Here is a 12,986-nt window from a genome sequence, read left to right as displayed (position 1 = left end):
AGGAGGGATAAAACAGATAAAAGCAGAAGGAGTTCATCACCCTGGACTTGCTATACAATAATCTAAAAGGGAGTTCTTTGATTGGAAATAAAAGATTTATTATCATAACATTTTAAGAATGCATTGTAAAGCTCATGGGTAATGGTAAACACATAGTTAATAATTCTGTTATTTGGTAATGGTAGTGCATAATTCATTTACAATTCCACTTTAATATTTTTTAATATTTAGGTTTTTTGGGGGGATGGGAGGCAGAGAGAGACAAAGACAGAAGCAGGCTCCAAGCTGTCAGCACAGAGCCCATCACAGGGATTAAACTAAAAACCATGAGACCATGACCTGAGCTGAAGTCAGATGCTTAACTGACTGAGCCACCTAGGTGGACCTACAATTCTACTTTAAAAGTTAAAACACGAATATAGTAAAATAACCATAACTTAAATTGTCTGTTATTACACAATATAAAAAATGTAAATTGTAACATCACTATCCTAAAATGTAAGGGGAAAGAGAAGTAAAAGTATAAACTGTAGAAATCCTATTGAAGTCATTAGTTGAATTAGTTTAATTCGTCTAACCAATGCATTCAGTAAAATTGTAGGATACAAAATTAATATTCAATAATCAGTAGGATTTCTATACACTAACAACAAATTATCTGATGAAGAAAAACCAATTCAATTTACAATAGCATCAAAGAAAATAAAATAGTTAGAAATAAATGTAACCAAAAAGGGGGAAAACCTGTATAAACTATAAGATATTGACAAAATAAATTGAAGAAAACACAAAAACATGGTAAGTATCCTGTGTTCATACATTGGAAGAATATTGTTAAAATGTCAACACTACAAAAGGCCATCTATAGATTCAATGAATTCCCTATCAAGGTTCCAATGACATTTTTATAGAAGTAGGAAAAAAACAATTCAAAATTTATAGTCCCTTAATAGCCAAAGCAATCCTGAGAAAGAAGAACAAAGCAGAAGGCATCATACTTTCTGGTTTCAAAGTGTACTATAAATCTGCAGATATCAAAACAGTATGGCCCTGGTATAAAAAGAGACACAGAGATTAGTGGGAAAGAATTGACAGCCCAAAAATAAACCAAGCATGTATCTTCTTCAACTAATATTTGACAAGGGATTCAAGAATACTCAATGAACAAGTGATAGTCTTTTCTGTAAATGATGCTGAGAAAACTGAGTATTTACATGTAAAAGAATAAAAGCTAGGGACACCTGGATGGCTCAGTCAGTTGAGCATCTGATTTCAGCTCAGGTCATGATCTCACAGCTTGTGAGTTCAAGCCCCAGGTCAGGCTCTGTGCTGACAGCTCAGAGCCTGGAGCCTGCTTCAGATTCTGTGTCTCCCTCCCTCTCTGCCCCCCTCCCACTCATGCTCTCTTTCTCTCAAAAATAAATAAACTTTAATTTTTTTAAAAAAAAGACTAAAAGCTAGATCTCTGTCTTACCTCACTCTCTCACAAAATTGACTCAAAATAGATTAAAGTTTGATATGTAAGATCTGAGACAAGGAAACTCCTGGAAGAAAATATAAGGGAAAAGCTCCTATAAAAGCAAACGTTTTTTGGGAGGAGGATGAAATGACACCTACAACACAAACAATAAAACCAAAAATAAATAAGTGGGACTATATCAAACTAAAAAGGTTTTCACACAAAAGAAACAATTGACAATGTGAAAAGACAACCTATGGAACAGGGAAAAAATAGCAAAACATTATCTAATAAAAATATAAAGAACCCATATAACTCAATAGTTAAAAATAAATGATTCAATTAAAAAAAGGACTAAAGACCTGAATAGACATTTTTCCAAAGATAATATACAACTAACAGGTACAAGAAAAGATGCTCAACACCACTAGTCATTAGGGAATTGCAAATCAAACCCATAATGAGTTATCACCTCACACCTGTACAATGGCCATCGTCAAAAAAGACGAGATAACAAATGCTGGCAAGACGGGAGAAAAGGGAACTCTTATGTACTGTTGGTGGGATTGTAAACAGGTATAGCCACTATGGAAAACAATATGGATAATCCTCAAAAAAATTAAAAATGAAACTACTGTAAGGCCCAAAATTTTCACTTCTGGGAATATATCCAAAGGAAACCTAAAACACTATCTTGAACAGATATGTGCATTCCGTGTTCAGTGCAGCATTATTTACAATAGCCAAGAGGTGGAAATAATGTAAATGTTCAATGACAGATAAATGGAAAAAGAAGTTGTGGCATACATACACGTAATAGAGTAATATTCAGCCATAAAACATGAGGAAATCCTGACAACCCTGCCAACATAGATGGATCTTGAGAGCGCTATGCTAAGAGAAATAAGTCAGACAGAGAAAGACAAAATGCTGTATGATCTCACATATGTGTGGATTCTAAAAACAAAACACCCCACCAAACTAAGAAAAAACAAGATCCTAATTTTGGTTACCAGAGGCCAGCGTAGAGGGAAGGGGAATGGATGCCAAGTGGTCAAAAGATACCAACTTCCAGCTGTAAGATAAACACCAGGGAATGTAATTTACAACATGTAATATACAATATACCACTTCTGTATGATACATGGAAGATAATATAGTAATAAATCATAAAATTTAGAGTAAATCTCATAACAATGGAAATTTTGTTTTCCTTTTTAGCTTGTTCTTATATCTGTATGAGATAGTTGTTAACTAAGCCTGTCATAGTAATACTTTCATAATAAATTTAAGTATAATCATTATGCTATTATCTGAAGCTTTGCAGTAATGTATGTCAATTATATCTCAACAAAATCATAAAAGGATAATCATAGAATATTTTTACTAAACTTGAGAAGTCTTTAGTAGAAATGTGTACCCATAACCTGATTCTTAGTTGTTGTAATTTATACAGATTTTTAAAAAATTAGGTCTGTAGAACTTAAATTTGTAACCTAGGTAAAAATAACATTACCTAAGCAATTTGACATGATTTCAATATTTTGAGAGATGAAAACATTGAGTAAGGTGATGGTATTTTATACTGCTTCCTATTATCTATCGTACCTAATAGATTGTCACATACAAGGTAGGTAAGTTTTTTGCTAAATGAGCATTTTAAAATGAATATAAAGTAATTCTAAATGGTCACAGTGGTACCCATAATTTCCATTTTATATTCTGCTCTACATTAAAGAAATTGATAAATAATGGGGGGAATAAAAACCTCTTATCTTCTTGTTTGGGATTCCACGTTTGACATGCACTTTATTAAGTTTCTCTTCCTACCCTGACTATTCTTGAATCTAACCTTTACAGAGAGTACCATAAACAAGTTTGGTATTCTAAAGTGAGTAGTTTTATAAAAATGAGACAATGTGATCTAACAACTATATTAGGAACATATATTACTCCCATTATGTTCAAACCCAGAACTAGAAATCTCTGTAACATAATGAGACAGTTGATTGAACAACAAAGTGGAAGGATTCTTGACTTTGGCTATTGGTGTTATCAGTGGTTCCAATTTTCTGTGTGTGTGTGTGTGTGTGTGTGTGTGTGTGTGTGTGTGTGTATGCTTGTGTGTGTACTTGGTTTTGGTTTTGGTTTTAGTGCTGGGCATATAACCATCAACTGATTACATTCCAATAGGCCAAAAACCAGTCAAGCAAATAATACTTCATGTTAATACCAAACTAATCAATTTCAAACCAATATTTCTAAAGGAAAGTAAGTATTCACATTACATTCAGTGGCAAGAATATATATGTACATAAAGTTTCCTTGTAAACAAGAACTTCCATAAGACAACAAAAATTGAGAAAAAAAAACTTGGAAGAATTAGAAAATGAAAATCTGAATGTGTTTTTATACAAACAGGGAAAAACAGCAAGATTTCAAATTAAAACCATATGTGTTGAGAGACAAGTGATGAGTACTTGGTTGAAAACAAGATATTGAAACAAAATTAAAACAATAAGATGAGACATTTACAGAATGAATAAGAGAGGTGCTTGAAAGGTAGTGAGTTTTGAAATTTCCATCTGTTATGCCAAGAAAAGAATATCATATCATATCCTGGCCCAAACAGCCACCATAATAATATAAAAGCCAAAGTTAAGTACTAAAGAGAACAAAGACTAGACCGGGAAGAAGATAATTTTATGAACAGATGATGTTATTTTTTTCCCTGAAGGTGATAACAGCAACAAGGATTCATTTTAAACTAAAAATGGTTATTTTTTAAAAGCCGCTAAGATTTACCAGGGTGAGTCTGTCCTCCTGATTCAAAACCTGATTATGTGCAAAGAAAATGAAATCACAGCTACGGCCCAGGATTTCTGTTTTACTCGGTGCACTCAGACGCGAAGACAAAGAGACTTCCGTTAATCTCATTTTTGGAATAATATGATCATGCTAATAAAGTCAAAATATCCAAGAAGAGCAAACAAGATATTTTGATTAACTATATCTGCTACGAATTGATGAAAATTTTGTGAATGAGATACCTTCATAAAGAAAAACCCTTATAAAGAGATAGCTTCCAGGGTGACAGCTTTTTTTTTTTTTTTTATGTATGAAGAATTGGAAATCTGGAAAAATAGGAGTCTTTCTCAAGATCGTATTTTATCGTTATGGGAAAAATGTGTGTCTCAGCATCATGTTGTTTTAAAGTCTTAAGTGAAAACAAGGAGTACCCACTGGGAGAACTCTAGGTAATTTTAAGAAAATGAAGCAAACAGCACAACATTCAGGCTCATGGGCAGTGAAAAGACATCAAGCAGATCCACTCTCCACTTTCTACTCCAAGGTGCATGGTGTTTGAGTCTACCTTTCTGTTTACACCCGCTCTCCACCAGGGCTGCACCTCCAACCTACTCAGCCTCTGGGGCCCCGAGAAAGATTGTCTAACTGACTAATAGGTATTAGGGATTTTCCTGGATCCTCAAAGTTGTGACTTGTGGGAATGGAGATCTCAAGGGTAAATGTGGCTCCCCATGAATACCCCTTTATCCCAGAGAGTCAATCAACTGTAAATTAAATGTTCTGATATATTTGGGGAAACATTGATTTTTTTTTTTGGCAAAGCTAAACCATAATTAAAAACAAAATATTCTGCTGATGAATTCAGTGTTCTTTTTGTCTCACAGAATGTTTTCTATATTAAAAAAAAAAAAGGCACTGATAACCAATTTAATCAGCATGGACGCATTGCTGTAGAAGAGGCAGACTGTTTTTGGACAGATTTTCCTTCTTGGTAAGCTTCAAGCTTATGATCTAAGCATAATCCATTGCATAAAGATTGAATACTTGCATTTTTAGCATATTACAGAATTTCATGTGTTATTTTTATGTATTAACTGAATGCAAGTTTAAAATGCCATCTAACTCCAGAAATAGATAAAAATTATATTATCTCTGAAAATAAAAACTAATTGATCACCTATTGCTAAAACCACAGAGAAGTTTATGTTAATAAAAAAAAATGTTGGTGGGGGGCGCCTGGGTGGCTCGCTCGGTTAACCATCTGACTTAGGCTCAGGTCATGATATCACAGTCCATGAGCTCGAGCTCAGAGCCTGGAGCCTGCTTCAGATTCTGTGCCTCCCTCTCTCTCTGGCACTCCCCGTTCATGCTCTGTCTCTGTCTCAAAAATAAATGAACATTAAAAAAGAATTTTTTTTAAAAGATGTTGGTGGTAAACAAAAGCAAGCTACATTTTTTTCAAATATTTAATCATTTTCATCACTGATCAAAGCAATCCAACCAGCTGAAAAAAATATAGGAAGCTACTTTGTTCATCTTTTGCACACTGACTTTTATGGCCCAGGAGCCCTTCTTCTACACGTTGGAAATGTGGACATTAAACTTTTGCTGGAATTCTTGTCCTCATTTACTTCTGTATTTTTTGATAATTTATATATTATCTAACCTTCCAATAAGGATATTTTCCAGCAGAATACTGTGATGGAACAAGTTTATTGTATAGAAAAAAAGATCATAAAAAAATTTGAAAATACGAATTTAAACTAAGACTATTTTCTTTATAGCAGTACTGTTCAGAGACTTTAACAACTAAATCTAACATCTACAAGAGTGTCTGATAAAATGAGTATCTATTAAAAATTAATGATACTTTTTTTAATTTTTTTTTTTACGTTTATTTTTGAGACAGAGAGAGACAGAGCATGAATGGGGGAGGGTCAGAGAGAGGGGGAGACACAGAATCTGAAACAGGCTCCAGGCTCTGAGCTGTCAGCACAGAGCCCGATGCAGGGCTCGAACTCATGGACTGCGAGATCATGACCTGAGCCGAAGGTGGTCGCCCAACTGACTGAGCCACCCAGGCGCCCCTAATGATACTTTTTTTTTAACACCTCTGTAAGGGCATCAAATTTTCACTTTTTAAAATTTTCTTTCTAGCTCATTCTATTTAGTTTTTTATTATTTTTTTTAATTTTGTAAATGTTTTTGTTTGTTTGTTTGTTTTTTGAGACATAGGGTAAGTTGGGGAGGGGCAGAGAGAGAGGGAGACACAGAATCCGAAGCAGACTTCAGGCACTGAGCCTTCAGCACAGAGCCCAATGGGGGCTCAAACCCATGAACCTTGAGATCATGACCTGAGCCAAAGTCAGACATTTCACAGATTGAGCTACCCAGGTGACCCTAGTTAGATCTTTATAGATGTTAAAAAATGAGTAACATGTATTTACACATTTGTAATGCAACTCTGTCTCCTGGCTCACAAATAAACTGAGTAAGAAGTTATTTTTACTGTTACTAGTTTTAATTGCAATGACTATAATAACTATTAAATGCAGTGTTACCAAGGCAATTGTTCTAGAAACTCTACATCGCATATCAAGTATGCATAATTTCAGGAGGCAGACATCATTGTATGCATTGTATAGATACAGAACTGACAACAGAGAGACTCCTCTGGCTAGTAATTAGAATTTTCAGAAATTCTCCCTGAGAACCTCCAATACAAATTGCATAAAGAAATATTTGCTGTTTGGTAGCATTGAAATATGGTTTAGCAAAAGTTAATATAAAAAATGCTTTGATATAAACATTAGGAAAACAATTTGGTTTTTCTAAAAGAGAATAAACATATGGAAAACATTATGAAGAAAGGCACATTAACTAAAAGTCTATTAAGTTTAAGGAAAAAAGACACAAAGTATTTCTTTTGGAGAAAGCTAAATATTGCCTATTCTGTTTTGTCTCCATGCTACCAATTAACATGTACTGTTATTTGTGGTACTGGATCTCATTTGTTTTATTGTGTTTTTATCCAGTTATGAAGACAAATCGTTTGAATGAAAAAAAAAATAGGCTGTCCAATTGTCTGATATTAAGTAGATTAAATAATTTGTTCATTGGCATTTTCCTCAGGTACTTGGGAACATGAGAAAGGTGAAACTAAATTTTTTATAGAAAAAATTAAGACAAGTATATTGGTCCATGTACATTTCTTCCATTACTAAAATGTTGCATGTTTTCTCACCTCATTTTCTTGCTCTTTCAATTTTGAGTGGTTATACATATGCCACACTTAAAGCTACAGTCTCAATTATTTCTCTATGTTAAATATCTGATAATTACGAGTTCTTGACTTGCATACAATTATGTACACTTGAATAAGTCATATGTTCAAGTAATAAAAGCACACAATAAAACCTGGGAACCCAAGAAAGATCTTTCTACTACATGATTAGTATGTGCTTTCCAGACTGAGGGGGGATGTTCCATTTATAACTCATTTGTTTCCTACAATTGTGGCCAAGTTTCCACTTATTATATGTCTCCTTGCCTTAATATTAACTTCCAGTTTAGAACACTGTAAACTGTTTCTCAAGCCCCAAATTAAAGCAAATGATATCCACTCCACATCCACCACCAATTTTACTAGAAGCCACTTCAAAGATTCCATTTTTAAAAATGAAGTAGGGCCACTGCTTCCCGAAGCCAAGGTTAGTCCTGTTAATAATGAAGTGGAACTTTCTCTGATTTCCTTTGTATTTAAACACGGGCAGTTTTTTTCCAAGACATTTTTTCTCCTCCACTAAAGGTAAAAGTGGTCATTTTGTTGTTGTGGCTCCTGCTATTGGGGAGGGGATGTGAGATGAGAAAAGGAAAACATCCCTGGAGAACTCAGCCTTACTCAGTGTTGCTGGAGCCCAGTATATGTGTGTTTGCAAGGACAGTCCAGAACCACATTCAGGTCGATTTATGAGCATAAAAGTTCCAAAACATTGAAACATTGTCTCAGCTACACTCCGTTTCAAAGAGAGCAATAGTGTAGATTGTCAGGGACATCAAACTGGATAAAAGTGGATGGTAAAAAAGACAAAACTTGACAACTTCAAATGTTAGATTCCCCAGCAGGTTTCTGCTTTTTGGCCATGTACTCACTTGTTCATTTCAACTAGCCTCTCCAGCTTTACATCATGTTGTTTCCTAGACAAGCCACTGTTACCCTCTTCTCTACCAATTTACACGGTGACAACAACTTATGATCTGGGGCAATGGAAGGCCAGGCTGGAAATACACTATTGCTTTCCCAGGGCCCTGCCTCCATTCTACCTTCCTATCTCCCATACTTACCTGGTGCTTATGCACATAGTGCAAGAATAGAACACATAGTTATAGAAAGTGGTAGATATATTTCCTACTAAGTGCTACAGGGGCTGCTGAAGACAAGATCCACCCCCTTTGCCCTTTTCCTCCCCTGACACACACAACACAACACAACACACACACACACACACACCAAAAATAGTTCAGCTTAAGTTGAAGACGTGTTCTTTCAGAAAAAATTTAAATCATTCCTGGCACCTCAAGGTGCCACTAACCCACAACCAGTTAAAAACAATTTATCGGCCTGGGTCTTTCACTGCACAGGTGATGGGAATTTGATCCCTAAGTCCACACAGGGATTGGCAAAAAGTTATGACATATAAAGATTGACTTAGTATTTCTTCTGTATACGTAGCCAAAGCCATGAGAATGAATACCCTTGCCTTTTCCTCTCGTGAGGAGGAATTTTTGCTGGTTCACCTTTTGAGAGCGTGGCATTTGGGAGGGGTCTCCACCTTATACACGTTCTCATTCATGTTACCATCTTGCTTGGGACCAGGGTTATTTCCCAACCCTTTGTATGGCTGTTTCAGGATGGGAAAATGCCCCAAGATTTCAGTCCTCACCTCTTTGCAAGGAGATGCTCTTCAATTAATTCAGCCTGTGTCATAAAGCTTAGCTTCTCTTGTAAATTATTTGTCTTCTCTCAGTTCCTAGGACAAAATCTTCCCCTCTCCCAAGGCCTTTTGCCCAAGTGGTGTTTCATCTGCTTGAACTATTCTTTTCACACACTGGCATGTGCACATGCATGCACACACAGATACTTACACCCCTTATAGGGGTTAGTTCTCGTGTTTTATATCTGATTTTAAGCATTACTTTCTCAAATAGGCCTTGTTAACCTTTAAAATCACATTAGGGTATCAGCAATATTTTGCATTTGGGCATTTTCAAGAGGTAGTTTCCAGAAGTTTGGATTCTCAGATTTTGCACCATACTCCTAAATCCCAAAGAACTAAATTATCATTCATTATATAGTAACTGTGCTACACAAACCACCACCCAAAGTGTCACCATGCATAGAAGATACACCCATATAGTGGGATGAGAAAAGGAAGGGGAAGGGAAGGAGAGAAGTGAGGGGAAAGAGGGGGAGAGGGAGAGAGAAAGGGAATATCCACACAGAGAAGTCAGAGAGGGGTGGGGGAGGCAGATGTCTTCAGGAGCTGGCTGGTCAGGAACACTTAATAAGTTACAGTTGTAGCTGAACACAGAATCCTGAAGTGATCCCTACTTGTCTATTGTTTTAGAAGCTAGAATACCTAGGAAGGGAAAATTGTAAAAATTCCCACGCCCAAAAGTCCATGGGATATCATTTTCTGTTGTAATTCAATACAGTGTTCCTTGCCTGCTTCCAGAGGATAAACATGGATTTGTGCACATATGCTACAAAGTCAAAATAAGCCCTTTGTCGGGCTTGATCTTCACATTGTTTTTTAACTTCTGCCAAACAACTGTACACTTTAGGACTATGACATACAGTTCTACAATACGGATTTTCAGCCACACTAGAAAGTTTTGATACAGTCTTGTTTTGTCAAAATCATGGGTTCTATAAACATCACACAAACCTATTTTTAACTAAGGTTATCAAGCTAACACTAATTGTAAGATATACCCATAAACACTATTTATATGTAGTGTTTTAAATAAATGCATTAAAAATAACTAAGTTATTAGAATTTAGTAAGTAATTTTTCATCACCCAGCTTTCCAAATATCTTCATTTTGATGACCTAAAATAATGTACTTGATAAAAAAAGCCAAGAGTCTCTGAAGCGGATGCCTGCAACATCACAAAAACTTGTTAAACAAAATATAGGTACAAAAATCAGATAAAGGCACTATTAGAAAAGAAAATTACAGGCCAATGTCTCTGATGAACATAGACACAAAAATCCTCAACATTATCAAACCAATAAATAATACATTAAGGATCAGTCGCCATAATCAATTATTACAGGGATGCAAGGATGGTTCCATATCCACCAATCAACATACATGATACACCACTTAATACCATGAAGAACAAAAATCTTATGATCCTCTCAACAGATGTAGATAAAGCTCGTGACAAAATTCAACAGTCGTTGGACTGTGGAGGAAGTAAAACTGTCACTCTTTGCAAATGACATGATCTATATAGAAGTCCCTGAAGTCCACACCAAAAGCACTGTTAGAACTACAAAATGAATTAAGTAATGTTGCAGGATAGAACATTACTAAAGCGAAATCTGTTGCATTTATATACAGTAATAACAAAGTGGAAGAAAGAAAAACTAAGAAAACAATCCTATTTACAATTGCATCAATAATAAAATACCTAGCAATAAATTTAACCAAGCAGGTGAAAGACCTACCATTTGAAATCTGTAAGTAATTAATGAAAGAAACTGAAAATGACAGAAAGAAATAGAAAGCTATATCATGCTCATCGATTGAAAGAGTATCATTAAAATGTCCATACAACCCCATTGTAATCTAAAGATTCAATCCAATCCTTATCATAACACCAACGGCATTTTTCACATAACTAGAACAATAATCCTAATATTTGTAGGGAAGCAAAAAACACCCTGAATAGCCAAAGCAATCTTGAGAAGGAAGAACAAAACCAGAGGTCCCACAATTCCAGATTTCAAAATATACTGCAAAGCTAAAGTAATTAAAAGAGAAAAAAAAAAGACACATAGATCAAGAGAACAGGATACAGAGCCATAGTTTTATGGTTAATTCATCTGTGACAAAGGACTTTGGAAAATACAAAAGAAGTGAAGAATATACATTAGTCCGTTTAATAATGATGTTGGGAAAAATGGACATCTACATGCAGAAGAATGAAACTGGATCACTCTGTTATGCTATACACAAAAATAAACTCAAAATAGATTCAAAAACATAAATAGGAGACCTGAAACCATGAAACTCTTAAAACAAAACATAGGCAGTAATCTCTTAGACACTGGCCTCAGAAACATTTTTCTATACATGTCTCCTCAGGCACAGGGAACAAAAACAAAATTAAAGTATTGGAACTATTCCAACATGAAAGGCTTTTGCACAGTGAAGAAAATCATCAACAAAACAAAAAGGCAGCCTACTAAGTGGGAGAAGATATTTGCAAATGATGTATCTGATAAGGGGATAATATCCAAAATATACTAAGAATTCATACAATTTAACACCAAAAAAATCCAATAAAAATAGGAAGAGGACCTGAATATTTTTTAAAGGAGATTCCAGATGGCCAACAGACACATTAAAAGATCCTCAATATGACTAATCATCAGGGAAATGCAAATCAAAGCCATAATGAGATATTGGCTCACACCTGTCAGAATAGCTGGTCTCAGACAAGAAATAACAAGTGCTAGTGAGGATGTGGAGAAAAAGTAGCCCTCACGCACTGCCGGCAGAAATTCAAACTGGTGCAGCCACTGTGCGCAATGTTACAGAATTTCCTCAAAGAATTAAATATACAAAGACCATACAACCCATACTTCAACTTTTGGGCATTTACCTGAAGACAACAAAAACACTAATTCAAAAAGATATATGTGTCTATCCATTCTGTGGCAGCATTATTTACAATAACCAAGATAGTGAAGCAATCAATGTGTCCATCAATAGATGAAAGGATGAAGAAGATGTGGTACATATATACACAATGCAGTATTACTCAGCCCTAAGAAAGAATGAAATCTTGCCATTTGCAACAACATGGATGGACCTAAAGGGTATTCCACTAAGTGAAATAAGTCAGAGAGGAAAAAATAAATACTACATGATTTCGCTCATATGTGGAATCTAAAAGCCAAAACAAGCAAAGAAAAAAGCAGAAATAGATTCATAAATACAGAGAACAAACTCTGGATTGTCAGAAGGGAGTAGGGTATGGAGAATGAGTGAAATAGATGAAGAGTATTAAGAAGTACAAACTTCCAGTTATAAAACAAAGTCATAAGCATGAAATGCTCATGGAATATAGTCAATATTGTAGTAAGTTTGTATGGTGCAGAGGGTGACTACACTGACTGTGGCAGTCGTGCATATAATTACTGAATTACTATGTTGCACCTAAAACTAACATTGAACTACCCTTTAGTAAAAAAAAAAAAAAAGAGAAATTTTATCAAATAAAATTAACAGGAATAGGAGACATCATTGCCCTAAAAATAAATGCGCAATTTGCAGATGTTTCCTGAATACTTGTCATGGGGTGGGTAGTTTAAATATTATATTCGTAGCAATTTATAAATATTACCTCACTAAACCCTTTAACATGTTTATATTATCATTAAGGATACCCACTTTACACTTACACACAAATAACGCAAAATAC

General features: G+C 35.0%; 1 protein-coding gene across 5 annotated transcripts in view; it reads right to left on the bottom strand.

Moving 5' to 3' along the window:
* The window catches only part of HMGCLL1 (3-hydroxymethyl-3-methylglutaryl-CoA lyase like 1), a 189,056-nt gene that overhangs the window by 86,135 nt on the left and 89,935 nt on the right, over nucleotides 1–12,986 (bottom strand). The window lies entirely within an intron of this gene.

This window comes from Acinonyx jubatus, chromosome B2 (genome assembly GCF_027475565.1).
Source record: "Acinonyx jubatus isolate Ajub_Pintada_27869175 chromosome B2, VMU_Ajub_asm_v1.0, whole genome shotgun sequence".
Classification (NCBI taxonomy): Eukaryota; Metazoa; Chordata; class Mammalia; order Carnivora; family Felidae; genus Acinonyx; species Acinonyx jubatus.
Note: the sequence above shows the minus strand (reverse complement) of the source record. Positions and strands in the feature narration are given on the sequence as shown.